This window comes from Notothenia rossii (assembly GCF_949606895.1).
Source record: "Notothenia rossii genome assembly, chromosome: 1".
NCBI classification, from domain to species: domain Eukaryota; kingdom Metazoa; phylum Chordata; class Actinopteri; order Perciformes; family Nototheniidae; genus Notothenia; species Notothenia rossii.
In genome coordinates, this window is record NC_136912.1 from 57,674,547 (window position 1) to 57,694,985 (window position 20,439).

Consider the following 20,439-nt stretch of genomic DNA (forward strand, 5'->3'; position numbering starts at 1 on the left):
ATGAATGATGTGACTCACAGCTTGTCTTTGTGTAGGATTTCATTTGAGTTTCTACACTGGGGACTGAAGATTCATAAGTTCACGGATAATGTATCTCTTTTAAATTACGACTTGCCTACTGGTCTACAGAATAATTAATGCTACAGATAAGAACAATGCATACAATAAACCTCTTCATTTTAACCATGGCAGCATTAACATTTCCTTAACTTTTTGTAAAAGGAAATATGAAATGCAGCTACAAATGTTTTAAAAGAAAATAGGCTGAAAACCCTTTTCAGAATGTTTTGTTGATATCCAGTCAGGCCTTATGGAGATTTATGTTGGCAGCTTTTTGACATCAAGAAGCTAATATAGCATTGGTTATCAACTGCTGATGAATGCTACTTTTCCTGAACAAGAACGCCTCCTGCTGTTTTGTAAAAACAAAAGGAATGTGGAAGCTGGCAAAGTAGGCTAACTTGCTTCCACTCGAAAAAAAAAAAGTGACTGTTAGCTTAGTCTTAGTCTGCTTAGCTTCCAAGCAGAAAGAAAAGCTATTTGTGAAACAGGGGCTTAAGTATAGCCATGAAAAATAGCTTATCGGCTAACTACAGATATGTCTATCACACTTTCCATGTTAAATAAACTAATAAATAAATACATCCATAATTCTGCACACTGTTTTTGCGCTGCATCATAGTTCAGCATAGCATTAGCAAACGCCCAGACTGTCTTAACTCAAATTACTCTGCTTGAAAAGAGAGAGCTAGCAAACCAGGCTAACTAACTTTTTCTTGTGAAGTACAAGATAGTTAGCCTTACCTGTTCCCAATGATAAGACTGGTTTCCACCAGACATAACTTTAGTTTAGTTTATTTTAACACCTGATGAGTCATCTCCTGTGCATTCAGTGCTGTATTCATCAAGATCAATAAAAAGGAAACACACACACACACACACACACACACACACACACACACACACACACACACACACACACACACACACACACATATATATACACATATACACATATACACACACACACACACACACACACACACACACACACACACACACACACACACACACACACACACACACACACACACACACACACACACACACACACACACACACACACACAGACACACACACACTCAAACACACACACACACACACACACACACACACACACACACACACACACACTGTACTCTCAGTGGAGTACTGAATGCTTTTGATCATTCCACTTGATCACAGCTTTAAGATGTCAGCTGCGTTTGATAGGGAGAATTTGTCATTGGCTGCTGCCAACTTTCTCTCTGTCATCCAATTTAACTGCCTTGATTTACAGCAGAAGCTGACAATTTGAGTGTGAACGAAGGCGTTTCACAGACACATAACTCCATATCTAACACCTTCTCATAAACAATAAACCACTGAAGTTATTTTGTTCTTGTCTCATCCCATGCTATTAACAAGGCTCCATTAACAAGCACGGCAGGGAACACATTCTGATCTCTTGGATTACTCACTGAAGATCCGCTTGCAACCAAAGGTCAGACGTTCAAGGTTGCAACACTGTTGAAATATTCAGACTTGACCATGTAGAATAGAGTTTCGGGAGATAGAGCTTTTTCAGTCCATTAGAGAAAGGACAAGCATAATTATGAAAATGAGATAAGGGAGAATCAAAATGACCTGACTGAAAAAAAGAGAAAAAGTCCTCCAGTGCAGAACTTAGTTTGATTGATTCACAGCAGATGAGCCCAGGGCTCCACTGTTGGCAGCCCAGGGTTCATGCTGTAATGATAGCTTCATAATTAAGATTAAAGACCACAGAGCACAGACAAGACACTCGAGTGGTGTTGCAGGCTTTTCTGATGACACTGGGAATAATTGGAGAGAAGGATATCCAATCCCTACCTCCCCAACGAGTAGGATACTGTGAGGATCACTGTATGCAAAAATATATACCTCCATTTTTTTAGTGTATCATTTTAAAAAATTGAAGCAAATGGCCTGTATTAAACAGCAGATTATGTGTGATTGTGATGATTCACTCTATACACGGGGCAGATTGGACAGCCATCTGCAGCCGCTCTGACTGAGACAGACTGACTTCTGTTACTAACGAGTTGGACAGCATGAAAAGAACAACCACATTCTTAAGAACTTTCTCCTGTTATGTCGAGGCTACGGTGAGACTTTGTGAAACGTTTTTTTTATTAAGTTCTGCATGGCAATCCCAGTCAGAGTAAGACAAACCTCCCAAGACATTCTTTGTCAAATAACATTTTCAGTCAGTCGCTTTTCAGTGTTTCACCGACGCTTGTCAAGGTTCATGTTCAAAGTGGCCATCATTTCTCACCTTGGCTGACATCTCCTATCTGATGAGGGTGAAGTCGAGTCGCTGAGATGACTAATAATCATATCAAAGGTGCCATGTCATGCAGAAGATTTAAATAAGAGGGTTTGGAGGAGCATTTGCATGCATCTGTATGCCTAGGCTAAGAGGCTAATGTCATAAAGTACAGCGCAGACATGACTTAATGTAATCTGTCATGTCATATGCTAATCTTTAGTCCTCTCAGTAACATACAGCATGTTAGCACGGGCACATTTCAAGGAGCACTACAGTAAGTCAGAGGTACTGAACAGTATAATATTAACTACAGAGGGTGTTTGTGCTTAACTTATCAAGTTAATACAGTTTGTCTGTATTATTAGTTACTGTCATTTTTGTTGAGTAAAAAAGATGAAAGATATGACAATGAATGTATTTAGAACTGCTTGAATTTTCAGGGCCTTACAGCTGATTTATTTCAAAGCCCATAGTAAAGTTATCCCCTTCTGCCACGTTTGCCACTCTCTTGCCATTACATACATTAAACTGCAACATTAAAGAGGACTTATTCGGCCGATTTTCTGGTTTATAGTAGTATGTGGTCCCTCTACTGTGACATATCTCCATGCTTTAAGGTTCAAAAAGCTCTTTATTTTTCTCATCCTGCCTGTGCTGCAGCACCTCTTTTCACCCTCTGAGCCCAGTCTGCTCTGATTGGTTAGCTGGACGGCTCTGTTGTAATTGGTCAACCGCTAAGAGATGTCCCGCCCCTAAGCCTATCATGTACAATGTGTTGGAGCGCTAGCCAATATAGCGCAAGTGTGACATAATTGCTATTACACCCTCATAGCAGAGCCTACTTCTGGTCAATTGACTCCCATTGTGTGCCATAAAAGAGATGTTTTGCATTAGACCTTTTACATAAATGTGGACTTTTGTCAGTCTCAATGACAGTTTATGTGAACTTACAGCCATTATTTTGATGCCAGTTCTATTGATATTAGCTGTTCATTAGCTACCAACCAAAGTGGCAACAGCTCTAGGCCTGTCACGATAATTAATTTTGTTGGACGATACATTTTTCAGGAAATTATTGCGATAAACGATAATATTGTCGGCACCGTTTTAAGACATAATGATAATATATAATAATAATTCAAGTACATCCTTTCAAACATAACTTTTTATTGAACATTCAACATTGCAAATGAAATGTGAAATAATATTAAAATATATAAATTATATATAATAAATAAAACAAATTAATTAAATTATAATAAATTAATTAAATCACACAATCAAAACAATACATTAAATAGTCAGGCTGGAAAACAGAGCTCTCTCTCTCATATATATATATATATAAATAAATAAATAAATAAATATGAGCACACATTATCTCACAAGCAAAAAAAACCTCCTTAAAACAACAGTCAAGTGTACAGTCCACTGTCAAAGACCCAGATGCCTCAACAAATATATGTATATAGCCATATCCAAATCTGTTTTTCTAAGTTTTCGAGCAAGGAACACCAACATGTTTGCATTGTCGGGCGGGGCCTCTCCATCTCCAGCTGCCTTGTTTGCTCCCAGCTGGAAAAACGGAATGGGGTGGTTGTGTTTTAGGTGGTTTAAAATGCGTGGTATTGCCTACTTTTGTCGCTACCTTTTTTAAACCAATGCGACACACCGCCCGGCTCATTCAAGTCCGTAGGTTCGCCTCGTTGATTTGGTTTGAATCCAAAATACTGCCACACCGGAGAATCGAGATGTGTAGTTAAGTTTTGTAACCAATTCCATTTCACTTTAAATTCCCCGCGAGTAAGTCACACGTTGTCTCCCACTTGTCGCTATATTATTAATTTGGCTGCTACGCTGCTGCACGTGCATGCGGAGTGTCCTGACCTGGCTGTGTGTCAGCCCCGCCCCTCACAGCGCGCCTGGCAGCCACAGCGCTCCAGGCTAAAATGCTGGTCACATCTTTATGTAAACGGCAATTTATCGAGCTCAGAAAAGTTATCGAGTCCATTTTTATTTATCGTACGATAAGTCAATTTATCGATTATCGCGACAGGCCTAAACCGCTCAGCCTCTGATTGCGAGAGGTGGCTCAGAAGAGCTGGACAGTCCCACTGTAACACTGAGCTTGTAACCCCCTATGGCCCAACCCCTAAAGAACAGTCTTTGTCACGAACGAGTGGTCAAATATGCGACTCATAGTGTCTATGAAGTCGGCTAATGAATAGCAAAGCTATTCTCTGGACCATTCTGCTGTAGCCCAGGCTGCAGCTCTTCCCGTTAAATGGGACACGATAAACGCCACTTAAGCATGGTCTGATGAAAAAGCCCCTGGGTTGTGTTGGATATGCAGATCGCGCTGTACAAGGAAGGCTCTGCAGTTCATGGAGTCTCCGGAGAATCTCTCCGGAAGAGCCAGCCGTAATGAGGAAGAAACAGCCTGGATCGGATTGACGGCGTCAGCAGGATTCTCGACAGGAAAGCCGCCAGCAGTGGATGACGTCATCGGAGGAGCAGTCTGTAGGTGAGCGATGAGTTGATGCATCTGCGTAGATAACTGTTGTATCTGTGTAGAGACGTAATCCTGGAGCTCGGCCTGGCGTCCTACAAGCTCTTTAACTCCTTGGCTGATTAAGCCCAGCTGAAAAATCCTGACGCCATGGGCTGACAGAGCGGCGTGAAGTGTCTTTGGGTCGGCTGAATCTATTGTGGTCAGTTCGTTCTGTCACAAACTTGGAAACACAAGGTAAAGGACTCAAATGCACGACCCGGGAGACAGAGGTAAAGTATGAGTAAAATACTTTATTTCAAAATAGGATTACAAAAAAACGAGGCTCAAAAAGGCACAAAAGAAAATCGCCCACTAAGTGAGGAACTTAAATCTTACAAAGTAAATCAGGAGCATGAATCAGGCTTGAGACAAGATAAGTAATTGCTGGTACGTAGACTATTGACATGGAGACAGGACAAGACGAACTGACACAAGGCAAGGGAAGGCTGGGAAATTTAACCAAAAGGTAACTGGCACAGGTGGAAACATTCAGGGGCAGGGCTGACGCTGATGAGAGCGGGAGACACACACAAGGATAGGGAGTGAAGGGACCCGGGCTGCGGTCGGATAATCCAAAAATCAGCTCCTAAATTCTAACCCTATCGTCTATTCCTTGACCTCTGAGTGAAACGTCACAGGGTTAAGGGATAGTGGATAGGAGAATTCAAAAGGATTTAGGAGAAGAGATTGCGGTACTTTAGAGAATCCGACTGCACTTTCACTATCCGACGTGTTTATGATGCGCCAGCGGACGTCATTTTGTGCATCTGCTGCTGTGGGAAAAACTACAGTTTTCTATCCAACGGACTACAACGTGGATGTTTAATAAGAACGAGGGACTCATAGAGACTCTGCACCGTGCTCTGATGCTGTTGCTTTATGCTTTATGAACGTGGACAACAGAGAAACATATTCTTCATGACCAAAGTTGTAATTGAAATAAAAAATGAAAGTGAAACTTATGCTCTTCACCCTCTCCCTCCAGTCCACGTTAATACAAATGATCCCAATACGTATGATTGTATTAAATATCTTAAAATCAATACAAATGTATTTATTATAAACGTTAGTCCTTAACACCTATCACTGTGTATATCACCATTCAAACATATTTAAAAAGTTGAACAAACCCCACACAGCTCAGTGAAATGTTGACTTTATTTGATAATTTCAGTAAAAACTAACGTTCATATTTATCATGTAGACTGGAGAATTCGAACGGCACTTATCATGGCTGCCACTGAGGTACTTCCGGGTCATTTCACTCGGTTAGGAAGGTTCCTAAGCTAAATGGACTATTCGACTTCAGCCCTGGAATTAAACACAAAAGGTGAGTACCAGAATAAAACAGGAAGTGGGAGACAAGACAAAAAATGACGAAACATGACTGAACTCAGCACTTTTGACGGGACACAACAGTCTTTGATAATACCAATGATGAAAAGCTACCCTCTTATTAAATAACTAGCCCCAGCATGGCCCCCAAGTATAATTTGTCTACAATCGCCCCTGCTGCCAGTTACCAGGTAAGCTACACTTCTGTCCCATCCCAAAGACTGCATTAGTTAGTAACTGGCATGGTGTTAATTGAAATGATATTCAGGTTTCTTTGTTATACTACTATACTAATAGTTTTTTCAAGGAAAACTGAACAACGCCCCAGCATTATTATTTTTTTTATTTTTTTTATTTAACCAGATAAAAAAGCATTGAGATAAAATCTCATTTACAATGCTGACCTGGCCAAGAAGGCAGCAACGTTACACATAACACAAACATATAAAATACAGAGAACATAACTAAGAAAACAAAAGACAAAAAAGCAGTCACTACATTGTGCACATTAGGACAGTAAGAAAGGTACACTACTTATTACTGCAAGAGCAGCTGGACCACTTTAGATTTGTCAGAAGATTACATTCAAAAACAGTGAAACCTATTTTTATTTGCCTGTGTTCTTTACCTCTTCAAAACAATCTCAGAAACCGTAGTAAATAAAGCTCAGAACTTTGTTTTGGGAATTTTTTTTACATAATAGTGTAAAATCAATGCAACTTGGGAACAGTAGTGACTCACACAAACAGCTTTATGTGTAATGCATTTTTGATTATGGGTTGATCATATGGATTTTATTTTCCATATTGACAGCTACAGGTCTCAGGGACAGTTTCTGTTCTTGCTAAATGTTGGACATTGCACATATATAAGCAGATGAATCATTACTGATACATCACTTGTGAAATTGCCCGTTCATCTGATGCTTGATGTGACCTTTTCTTGATTTGAACATTCTCTCTTCATACATTCTCCTCACACTTTTATCATTGGCTCGCAGTACACATGGTGGGAGAAAAAGAGCTAAATTTGGTCGCAATGGCAGTGTCGCCAAAATACCAAAGAATGAAAAATACATTCATTGGAGGAAAATGTCAGGAACGAAGCTGTGAGAGGGACTTTGGAGGTCTGACAAGACACAATTACAGACCGGCCCCCCACTGTGGACTGGGATGTGGTATTTTCATGTTGGTAGTCTCTCAAGTAAGCCCACAGCAGCGTGGCACACCCCTCTTTGATCCGTGAGGAGGGGGCGTCCGTTGCATCCCCCTCTGCCGCTAATATAGTGTGGGAATGAATGTCAGGACAAAGTCAGCAAAGGGCCAGCCCCCCCCAAACACACTCCTTATGCACACAAGCATTAAGATGTGTAAACCTGCACAACAGCGTGCTTCATATCTACTGATCTCTGTAAGGGAGGATACACGGAGCGGCTGTAAAGTACCGTATCTTACCGATTGACTTTAATATGATGGGGTGTAAAACTAGTACAGTAGGTAGTACAATCCCATACTGCCTTTCCTTCAGTATCCTCAATATAAATATATATATATATATATATATATATATATATACACACACAAACTGTATATATTCTGATATATACAGTTTGTACTCTCATTTAATAATCTTTGCAATTATTCACACCCTGAAGACAGCCTGATAAATTGCCTGTGGTAATTAAAATGATTAAGTGAGAAGTGCAAAATGGTAATTTATCCTTGCCTGACAGAGTTAAGTAAACCTGCTTATAAAACTGGCTTAATTAGCTGTCGTAAAATAGAGCAGGATGGTAAACCAACAGGTAGTTACAGAGAGGTGTTTGATTTCAGCTGGCTAGCGTCCCCCTCGCTGACTAGCACTCTTTATATGTTACTTTTTTTATATAACGTTTTAACACTGTTACTATAAAAATAATCCCTCTAATTCTGTATACTGCCGCACAATAGAGGTATCCAAGCAAAATCATCTTAACACTCTTTATCCTTTATCCATTTGTCCTGAATTAAATGTGCCCCTCTCATGAAATAACTGGCCTCATCACAGCCCCCCCAGTGAAATTGATCTAGAACCGCCATGAGTCCCTGTGTTCAATCCTTTCTTTACACACTTACATTTTAAATATGGGTCAAGAATCCTTGTATTAATATGTTTAAGTCTCAATAGATCTCCTTTCTCTTTCTGTAAAACATGTTTTTATGCATAACTTCTCATCATTTATGTTTTTTCTCTATGATCCAGGCCTCTCCTCAGTTATATCTGTAACCCCGTGTTGTGTAGGTGACTACATCACATTGTACTGCAGACACACAACATGTTGCAGCCAATGCACACACAGACATACACAATAACCTTTCCCAGCATCGGCCGTCTCAGCATGAGTCTGTCACATGCTCGATAGCATTGCATGTGACACTACACTCTGGGGCAGATTTCTCCCAAATATGATTTGAGATGATTGAAAACTTTTTGATTTAAAAGTGTATTCTCTTAAGCTAAGTGCTCTCAGAGACCATAAAGGAAATGTAATTGTTTCACTTAGAGAAAAAAAGCATGTTTTCTGACCCAAACAATATCAGATCTTAACATCTCAACAGAAACACATGGAATTGGATGGTCAACTGGGCGCCTAATGTCATTGGGAAATGCAATTTTCTGATGGCATTTCCTAAGTCCGTCTCACCGAAAGAACAAGATTGAGCCATTTTCCGAAGTGGACTTTGGCTTTATGGTAGATTATGGGGCCAAACAACCACGAATGTTGTCCTTAAAAAAGGGAAGTTTCTCTATTTGAAAAACATGCAGCTTGACTATGCACAGGTACAAAGGCAGAGGGTTTAAAAAATAAAGAAGAGTGGAATAGACAAAATACATAAAATATGCACTGTATACATAAATACAAATACTGTTCACATACAATACATTGATAACCAAACAGATGTAGGTAATTTTATCTAAACGCTTTTGAATATTAATGTCATTAGCTAAGAGACTGACTAATCTGATTAAATCTGCCTTTTTCACCTAAATCAATTATATATACGGATATACTGTGTATTTATGTGTAAAAGAACACATCCATGCACACATGCTAGCCAGTATGATGCTGGATAGTCATGGCCGTAGGTACTGTAAGGCCAAGCTGAGATGGGTTATCCAAAACCTCTAGAAATATTATCAGAGTTTAGAGTCAAACACATTGCTGAAATAAGCCAGGCAGCACAACATTAATATATGGTACATTCAAGATATTTTTGTATAGACAAGGAAAGTGAATGTTCAAGCTGACACATATTATTATTATTTAGCATACGAGGCAAGGACTATTTTCATCAGGCCATTTATATTGTTGATACAGTAATCACTAAAAGCAAATAATTTATTTCTTTCCAGCAAGCCACTTAACACTCACAGTTTCATATCTTCACTCTCTAGAAAACAGGCAATAATAACAGAATGGCAATATTTGCTAATGCTGTACGCCTCATTCGCATGTATTGTTCATCATATCCCTTTATTCCTTGCGATTGTCTTTAGCTATCTTTTTAAGATAAGCTGATGGTGAAATGGTACTTGTTCCACTGCCTTTAATGTGTACTATTGATGAACTATAAAAGGCCATATTCCACCGTTATACACATTTTATGTCTTTTGCATTTTTTCTTACATGGTCGTCTTACCATGACAACCATGAAATGTCAAGACAAAAACCACTCCTTCAAACTGGTTTACTGTTATGTTCATGTTTGAATTTAGATAACAACTAAACTCATACATGAAGTGAAGACAAAGTCCCAAGTTATGAAATGGTAAAAGAAGGAGCACAGGATTAATGTTAGATCATTTTGTGAGGGATTGTTATTGCCAATTGTACAGCCACTAGTGAAGGTTGGCAGTGATGTGAGGAAGAAGCAGGCTTTTAGCTACATGTTAAGAGAATCTGTAGGAGTGCTCATCCACTTCGCACTCTCCAGTGGCTTTCTCTTCAAGGCTGGCATTGAGAGAACATTGTCACACAGTAAGAGGATGATGAGACAAGCCAATGCAAACAACATGTGATTGTTAGCCTGGCTGATGGGGGTCGAAGGTAACGTGCAGACGTACATATGGTCAGCTTTGGCTCAAACTATTGTGTTGGCACACATCTTCATGCAGTGAAGAGCCTCCCCTGATAGCATGTATGTTACAATTGGCTCATTTTTAGCCCACAAAAACATCAATTTAAAATCTCAAATCCTGTCAAGTTAATACAAAAATAACATTCTGGTCACTATTAACATTCACACCGATGTGCCTTGTAATATCTTTACTTCAGTCAATACATGTTTTTTCTAAATGCAGCCCATCTGTGACCCCAATTGGTTCCTAGCCTCAACATTATTCTAAGTGTAAGCCCATGTTTTCATCCAGTATTAACCACGCATTATAAATCTTAAGCCATTATTTGTCAGATTTCACATTTTTGAGGCATTGAACTCTTTGAAAACATAAAATGTTCCATTGCTTCCACCTTCCTGCACAATAAAAATCAAGGGCAGGATCCATGCTAACAGAAGACTTCTCAGTTTGTCAGCTGTATCAACATTCATTTTGTGAGTTAGCCAAGCTGTAAAATCAAACTGTTGTCTGGAAACCCTGCTGCTGTCTGTATGCTCTGCTAAAGATGGTTTATTAAGAGAGAGAAATGCCACTCTTTTTTTATATTTAAAAAGTTTTCTAGTCCTACACATTCTATCTAGCTAGCATTAAAATACTAATGCTAACACTAACAGAAGTTGTGAAGACACAATTGTGGTAATCCCTCTGTTATACTTCATATCCATTTAAATCACTTAAACCAGAATCCCTAGCGCATTCAGAGCTAAGCAGCAAGTTAGTCCATGAAAATCTAATGTTAGCTAACATTACAACCCAGTCTCACAGCATTTCGTGTTATAGTCACGACATTTAATCTTTTGATTTTATTCCCTTTTTTTTCGTGTCACACAGAACGATTTTAAAAAGCAATGTATTTCTATTGGTAGTATGTTTCGTGCCTGCACCACGTCTTTTTGTCCGGTCGGGTCTTGGAAGAACGGAAGCTGTGGGGTTCATAAAAACATTTTCTTACTCAATATCAAGCCACGATTATTGTTTTTAATATAATAATGTCTAACTTTTTTTGCCGTCTGTGAGGAAAATAAATGGGGCTCAGAGCCTCAGAATACTGAAATCTATATTTTTTTAAATATTTTTTTCCATCTAATTTGTTATTCTTTTCTAAATAACACACTGTTATTGACTAAACAATAACACACAATTATCCTTGTTTCCCTTTATTTGTTCAATTCTATAATACCGTTTTTTTGCCGTCCGTCAGGAACTGAATTTCAAAATAAAGTCACCGGAAACAGACGTAGGCGATACACACCCACTGAACTGATTGCCCAAGATCCTCAGCTATGGTTGAAGCTCTGTGATTTGGATGTTTTAGCCGCAATGCACGTTGGGATATGGTGTTTATGCGATATGAAATCCGAAAACATAACACAATTATAATAATAATACTTTATTCTGTGTGCTTGATTGAGTTATTACAGGTTTAGAGTAATGCAATGAAGGTAGATTGTGTTGCTTTTTAATGACTGTTTAAAATGCCTTTTTCTTAATTTATTTCATTTTTGTAAAGCACTTTTGAATGTTATATTTTATGAAAACATTTAAATATTAAGAGTGTATACAAAAGAGGAAAGTAGAAGGTCAATTATATAAATATAGAATAGAAAATATCAAAAAGATAGTATCAAACTATCGACAGACAGACTATTCGTAATACTTGTTTTTGGGATGTTATTATTTTTTGTAGATTTGTTGAGTAGGCTACGTGTTTCCCCATATTTCGGAGCAGTAGTAAAGGTAAGGGAGAAATAGACTTTTATAAAGAGTATATTTTCTTCAAGAATGTTCTTAGTATGATACAAATACCTGTTGTTTTTGACAGTTTAGTCGGTACATAATTGATATGGTGCTTCCAATTGAGTTTTTCGTCAACAAGCATTCCAACACCAACTTTTTCTGTCTCTGTTTTGCAAATCTGTATAATGCAGTCATTTCTACTCTCAGACTTTGTATTGAATAACATGTAATTTGTTTTGGCCACATTAAAGGTGGGGTAGGTAATTTTGGAGAAACTAGCTCGAGTGCGCTAGAATTTGAAAATACACAGCTGGAAGAAATCTGCCACTTCCTTCCAGAGCCCCTCCTCCAACACACACAAACGCACACATGACCAATGAGGGCACGAGATAAGTTTGTGCACAGATGGAAGGCTGACAGGCAGGTAGGCCATCCAGTTATTTTAGCCGGGCCGGCTCAGATGATTGGTCGTGCTTTTTACAGTATTACGGCTTCCACAGATGAATTTTCTTTATGGATTTTTTGTCAAAGCACTTAAGATATTCATTGCTATCGGGATGTGAAGAGCATTCCATGGAATAAAACAAAAAGTGTATCTCGAGCCGGTTTCTCAAACTTACCTACACCACCTTTAAGGCATAATTTATTAACTGCAAACCAGTTACATAGTATTTTTAATTCTGCATTCACAATTTTAACAAGATCGCCAAGATTATGATGGGGAGCACAGAATTCAAAGTTCAGGTTCAGCCTCAATATGGGGAGAATTAAAATGAGCCGTCTTTATTTGTAGACAGCCAAGCCCCCTCCTGTGTTCGCAGTGGCGTTTTTATATGTACAAAAGTGGTGGGGCCCAAAAAACGTAGATGTCTATATATAAGCTTCTGCAGTGAGGTTCATGGCTGGTGAGGCACTGACTCTTCAGGTTTACAAATATTATATTTTGACCTAAATCAAAATATAATATTATTTTCGAAAGCTTTTTTTTTCTGATGCTTCCATTAATTTTAAACAGACAGTTTAACAGAAGGATACCCAAAAAATGTAATTTTATCATTTAAATATAGAATTGTTCTCTCTTAGCAAGATCACATTTTCAATAAAATGGTGGTCTTACCTTGACTTGAAGATGAAGTCCATATCCTTCCGGACAAAAATCTCTATTACTTTTTTGTAAAAGTCCTCCTTATCTTCTTGTAGTTTCAAAAGTCTATCATGAATCTAATCGATAGATTTATGATTAGAAAAATATAAAAGTAGGGTAGACATGTGGATGTTATCCGGCTGAACCAAACGTGCATTTATCTAACAGCTACGTTTCCCACAGATCTTATTTCCAGCTATTTTCTAAAATTCCATGGAGAAATCTCAATGCTTTTTTGTGGAGGGAACGCATGCGCAGCTTACTTCCAGGTTTTAGGACCCGTCTCTCCTCTTCACACACACCACACTTTTGCGGTACACGTACTTACAGCCAATCAGCTCTGAATGATGTGAGATGACGTATGGTGGGGATGGCAGCTCACTGCCCCTATGGTCATTATTTTTTTGCCACACACATTAAATAGGACAATACTCTGAGCATGCGCAGTGTAGTTTTTATAGTCACCGTTCACTTAGACAGGGAGAGGGAGGGGCATGATCAGGTTTTGTCCCACATAGCTCTAAACAGCTCAATAGGCACACACTGTAGACACTAATTAGAAGAACACAGACTAAAACAGCAATGAGACGAATCAGATGATTAAACATGACCTTAAAATATTATATATTTTGTTATTTATTTTTTGCATTTTTTTGTAATCATTATTTGTAATACTTTCTGCTGACACTAGGTGGGGCTGTGCCCTACCTGCCCCCTAATGACCAGTCGTGTGTTCGGTGAAGCATTAAATGCTTACAAATCCAATGTAGGATATAAACACGACTAAACTGCAATTATAGCAAAGCTGTGGCTTGGGTTTTTGGGGTAATAAAGTCCAAATCATCGTTGGGCTGACAGCATTTATTGACATAGAGGAGCCTTAATGTTTACCTTTTTAATATCATTTTTTGTAATTTTCAATTGCTTGGTTTTCGTGAAATTAGCCTGTTTTCCTATTAAAGTGTAACAGATTGATGCATCTCCACAGATCGTCTTAAAGGCTTCGGAATCCCCCCCATTGTAGTTAAAAAAACTAGGCCCCCCAAGCAGCATCTTGCATAGGGCCCCCAAAAAGCTAGAAACGGCCCTGGTTTTCACTATAAGTACAAAATATTATTACACTATAATTTACAGTTTTTTACCATGTTCAATCTGAATTTTTTTTTAAATAAAAAAAATCTATATTGATTCTGACTTTTCTACATCCAACTCAAAGGTTTATCATTACTTTGAGAAAAAATATTATTAATTTAACCCTTTTAGAAGGGAAGATATGGTCATTTGTTCTGGGAATATCATTTTTGAGCCTGAAACCTGAAAAACAACTTGCAGGTTAGATACACCAGTGAATAAATGTGTAGGAAAATGATGAATACACTAGATTTTCCTAAACATATACAGAAATATACACTACAGCAGGGGTTGCCAACACGTCGATCGCGAGCTACCAGTAGCTCGCGGAGGTTTTCCGAGTAGCTCACCAGAGGGCGCTAAAGTGCAGTTGACATGTTGAGACATATTTATTTATGTAGTATATTTTGAGAGTAAGAAAGATAGAGAAAAAGAGATGTAAGATGCAGTCATGACAACTGAGGAAGGTCCGTCAAAGAAGAAATCTAAAATATACTACTTTCATGACGAGTGGGAACATGAATTTTTATTTACGAGCATCAAAGACAAGTGTGTGTGTTTAATTTGTGGCTCGAGTGTTGCGGTGGGGAAGAAGGGAAATGTCGAGCGGCACTTCACAAAACTTCACGAAAACTTTTCAAAGGAGTATCCCGCTGGCAGTTGCCTTCGCGTTGAGAAGGTACAACAATTAAAAGCTACGCTACAAAGGCAGCAGTCATTGTTCACGAAGCCTGCCAAGAAAGCTAGCCTAGCTACAGAAGCATCGTTCCGAGTCGCTCAGTATTTGGCAAAGAACAAAAAAGCTTTCACTGATGGCGGTGTTCTTAAGGGAGCGATGTCTGTTATGGCAGAGACTTTGTTCAGAGACCACAAGAGCAAGTCGGAGATAATGTCTGCCATTGACGATGTGCAACTGGGAAACAACACTGTGGCGAGGAGAGTGTCGGCGCTGTCAGTGGATGCCATGGGACAGTTGGAGCGGGACATGGTCAGGTGCAAGTGGTTCTCCATACAGTGCGACGAGTCGGTGGATGCGAGCGACACAGCTCAGCTGTCTGTGTTCATCCGGATGGTGTTTGAGGATTTTACGGCGAAAGAGGAATTTCTGACACTGCTTCCACTCAAAACAACAACAAGAGGTGTGGACGTGTATAATTCTATTAAGAATTATTTCATAAATAAAGGCGTGCAAATGGAGAAGCTTGTATCCATAACAACTGATGGAGCCCCGGCTGAGAGGTCGCCACAACGGTTTTATCGCAAATTGTAAGTCAGATCCATATTTCCCACGTTTCCTGAGTTACCATTGCATCATTCACCAGGAAGCACTTTGTGCCAAAGTTATGGACTTCAATCACGTCATGAAACCTGTGATACAAATAATAAACTCTATCCGAGCGAAGGCAAAGCAACACAGGAGCTTCAAAGTTTTTCTTGAGGAACTGTCAGCTGAATATGGAGATCTCCTTCTCCATGCTGAGGTGAGGTGGTTGAGTAGAGGGAAAATCCTACAGCGCTCATGGAAGAGAGGGGGGAGGACACCTCCATCTTATCTGATGCTGGTTGGGTACTTGACCTGGCCTTTTTGACTGATCTGACAGGAAAATTAAACCAGCTTAACCTCCAGCTACAAGGCAATGGCAAAACAGTATGTGACATGATTAGTGCTGTAAAGGCCTTTAAAGCAAATCTGTGTCTATATCTCCAGCAAGTAAAGGGAAATAAATTGCATCATTTCCCCTCTGTTCAAAAAGTACTGCAGGAGAATAAAGCTGCTGCTGGCTTTCTTGACTTATCAAAGTACTGTGACTGCTTAACTAAGCTTGGGCAGGAATTTGAGGACAGGTTTCTTGACTTTAAACAGCTTGAGCCCTGTGCAAGTTTCCTTGCTAACCCATTCAACATCGTGGATGTTACTGACATGTCTGAGCAACTGGCCAGCCTTTTCAGTCTCAGTGCTTCAGAGTTGGAGCTGGAGATAATCAATCTCCAGAATGACATTCAGCTGAAAGAACATCAGATGGACAAAGATTTCTGGAAGCTATTGGACCCAGAGAAATTCAAAAACATTCAAACTGCTGCACTGAAACTGTCCTGCTTATTTGGGTCAACATATCGCTGTGAATCAGCATTCTCTGATATGAACTTTATCAAATCCAAATTCAGGACAAGACTTACTGATGAACACCTCAATCAGAGTGAATTTGTCAGGATACACACCCCAGTACAGTGCTCTGGTGGATGCTATGCAGTGCCAGGTGTCACATTAGCTGAGTCAGGAGAAAGACAACAATGCAGTGACAGACTGAATGTTTGAAGACATATGTTTGCTTGATGCAAGTTGAGAAAAGCACAAGCCATATTCCCCTTTTACATGTGAAACAAATTTGTGAAATGCTTGAAATAATTTAAATTATAGAGCTAGAAATGTTATTATTACAATTAGGAACTTTGCACTCTTATCTGTAAAACTGTTTACTGTAGTTATTGATGTTAAAGCAGAACTCAGTATTGCATGGTGATTATTTGTCTTTTTTTCTCTTCATGAGAAAGTCAAGTTTATTCATGTTAATGTTAATGTTTCTGCTCTTGAGTCACGAATGTGATATGTGCACTGAAATCTATATAAAATAACATGAGTAGCTCTTGGCCACTTTCTTTTTTCAAAAGTAGCTCCCGGTTAGAAAAAGGTTGGAGACCCCTGCACTACAGTGACATCTGGTGTCGTTTTAGTAAGACATTTTCACTTCTGCATAAAAAAGCCTCCGCACGTGACCTCCCGCGTGTGACGTAACATGGGGGAGAGCAGCCGGTCTAACGTATGAATTAACATGGATCACAATGCTAGTTTTGACACAGAAGAGGTTGAAAATATATATTCAAATGCATATGATTATAATTATGAGCCTGCTATGCGTCCAAGAGACCAGGAGCAGCCAAAGATTAGAAAAAATAACGGCCATCGGAGAGAAATGGAGCTGTGGTGTGTGGAGAACCAGTGGAGAACAGATCAGCTGTCTTGGTGAGTGGCCGGCGTTAGCTACAGTAATGTTAGCTAACGTCAGTCACATCACAACATTGTAAAGTTAGCAATCATATATCAGGCTATAACTAAATTAGTATTGATAATATAGTAACGTTGGCAGGACTGTTGATACTGATTGTTGAGATTTGATGGGATATGTGTCCTCACTTGTATGTGGTACTGTACTGTTCCATGTGATGTGCAATGTTGTGCTTGTGCCACAGTGAGGCGCAAGGACAAGGGGTATAGGATGCATGCCTGCCTCCTATAGGCTAATCACAGCTCTTGATTGCCATGTGTGTGTGGAACCAGTTCATTCCAGTGGAGGCTGTCCCCGTGAGAGTGATGCGTGCAGCCCTTATAATAAAATATGCCAGGCTTGGCTAAATGGATTACATCTCCGTGTTTTTCTCCGAATGCAACGTTAAGCTGCAGAACTAAGCGTAACTTAACAGGTTATGGGCCCAGGAGTCGTTCGGAAGAAAAGTTTGTCGGTTTCCACCGTGTAGTAGTCGCAACAAACAGCGTGCTAACGGGTTGCTAAGCTAGCAAGGAGAGCAAGCTAGCATCATGGATCAACGAGGAACAAGCAGGTTGCCTCGACTGGCGTTCGACGGAGATGAGACCAAATATGAGATTTGGGAGACCAAAATGTTGGGACATTTCCATTTAATTGGACTAAAACACACGGTCCTGGGAGAACCGAGGACTGAAGCGGAAAGAGCGGCAGACGACAAGAAAAATGCCGACGCGTATGCCGAGATGATTCAACTGTTGGACGACAAGAGCCTCTCATTAGTTATGAGGGATGCTGCCGACGATGGAAGAAAGGCTCTAAACATATTAAGAGAGTATTATGCCGGGAAGGGAAAACCCCGGATAATTAACCTGTACACCATGCTTACATCGCTCCAGAAAGCGGGCGACGAAAGTATTATGGACTACATCATCAGAGCAGAAACAGCCATCACAGCACTGCGAAATGCAGGTGAGACGTTGGGAGATGGTCTACTAGTAGCTATGGTCTTAAAAGGACTGCCTGGGAGTTTTAAGCCATTCGCAATACATGTGGCACATACAAATGATAATATCACATTTGCTGAATTCAAGACTAAGCTACGAAGTTTTGAAGAAACAGAGAAGACAAATGCAGCTGAGTTGGGCGACAGTGTGATGAAGACCCAGGGGAGAACCGGGCGGCGACCCGCCAAGACAAACGCACGTGACCGGTACAAAGAAGACACAGAGATGGTGTGCTTCAAGTGTGGCACCAAAGGTCACCGAGCGAAAGACTGTCGACAGAAGACATGGTGTAGTCGATGCAGAAGCGACACACACAAAGACGCCACATGTAGGCGTAAGGATAAGGACGGTAAGGACAAAAGGGATGGAGCGTGTAAAATCACAGAAGATGATGACGGCGCCGACTTCGCGTTCAAGATGAGGGACGGGGAGCAGCAGCCGGCGAGCGGCATCCAGGAGAAGGGCCTGATGGTGGACACGGGAGCCACATCACATATCATCACCGACGTGACCCAGTTCAAAGATTTCGACAGCGCGTTCAGACCAGAAAAGCACAGCGTCGAGTTGGCAGACGGCACCCGATGCAGCGGGGTCGCTCAGAGAAGGGGAAATGCTGAGGTTTCCCTAATCGACAGCGGAGGACGGCGACACAAGGCGACGCTGAGAGACGCTTTATTCATACCGTCGTACCCCCAGAACATCTTCTCGGTAAAGGCGGCGACTACCAGTGGGGCCACGGTTGTCTTTAAAGAAGAGGAAGACGCACTGATAACCAGAGACGGTACCAGATTTGACATTCATGTTTATGGAAAATTGTACTATCTGCATACTGAGGGTGAGTCTAATGACAAATGTAATGCATGTCATGACATTCAGACATGGCATGAGATATTAGGCCACTGTAATTATGACGATGTTCTTAAGTTGCAGAATGTGGTTGAGGGTATGCAGATCAAGGGCAAAGCAGTTAGGCCCGAACATGAGTGTGAGGTGTGTATTCAAGGAAAGTTTGCCCAAACGAGAAATAGAAACCCTGATACCAGAGCAGAGGCTCCCTTACAGATGGTGCACACAGACCTAGCAGGTCCTGTAGCCACACAGTCAGCAGATGGTTACAAATATGCGCTGTCGTTCACTGACGATTACTCGAGCGCAGTGTTCGTATATTTTCTGAAAAAGAAAAGCGACACAGTACAAGCTACGGAAAAGTTCCTAGCAGATATATCCCCTTATGGGAAAGTGATGTGCATGCGATCAGATAACGGAACGGAGTATACATGCAATGATTTCCAAACACTGATGAGGAAAAATAAAATCAGACATGAAACGTCAGCTCCGTATTCCCCGCACCAGAACGGGACTGCTGAGAGGGGTTGGCGTACTCTATTTGAGATGGGCAGGTGCATGCTAGTTGAAAGCAAGCTACCAAAACAGCTATGGCACTATGCAATACAAACAGCAGCGGTGGTACGTAACAGATGCTTTAATAGGCGTACAGGGCAGACCCCTTACCAGCTGCTGACAGGCAAGAAGGCTAATGTATCTAACATGCAGAAATGTGGGTCTGTATGCTACATGTACAAACAGGATAAGGGTAAACTGGATTCCAGGTGTGACCAGGGGTGTTTTGTGGGATATGACAAAAACAGCCCGGCGTATTTGGTATATAATCCAGATACTAATAAAGTACACAAACACAGGCTAGTGAAGTTTGTGAGCAGGGCAGCTGTAGAGAAACAGACACAGACAGGAGAGACAGACCCAAATGATGGCTATGGCCATATGAGACAGCCTAGGACTAGCGAGACCACGCAAGAGGTCAATAGGAGAGCGGAGAATGCTCAAGAGCCAAGTGTGCGGAGTAGAAGTACACATAGTGGTGGTCCAGGTGCAGTTATGAGGCCAAATGGCCATAACCAAACACAACAGAGTGTGACAGGTGATGAACCTGAGACTAGGAGGTATCCAACTAGAGAAAGGAGGAA

The 20,439-nt window shown here is 40.4% G+C and overlaps 2 protein-coding genes across 2 annotated transcripts in view; one reads left to right on the forward strand and one right to left on the reverse strand.

Annotated features, from left to right (window-relative positions):
• LOC307021236 (uncharacterized protein) overlaps nt 1-1,637 on the reverse strand; it is a 146,535-nt gene extending 144,898 nt beyond the window's left edge. The window contains exon 1 of the mRNA XM_079653178.1: nt 1,521-1,637. The gene's annotated coding sequence lies outside the window, so the exon portion shown is untranslated. The remainder of the gene's footprint in view (nt 1-1,520) is intronic.
• LOC307021219 (uncharacterized protein) overlaps nt 1-20,439 on the forward strand; it is a 616,546-nt gene that overhangs the window by 418,561 nt on the left and 177,546 nt on the right. The window lies entirely within an intron of this gene.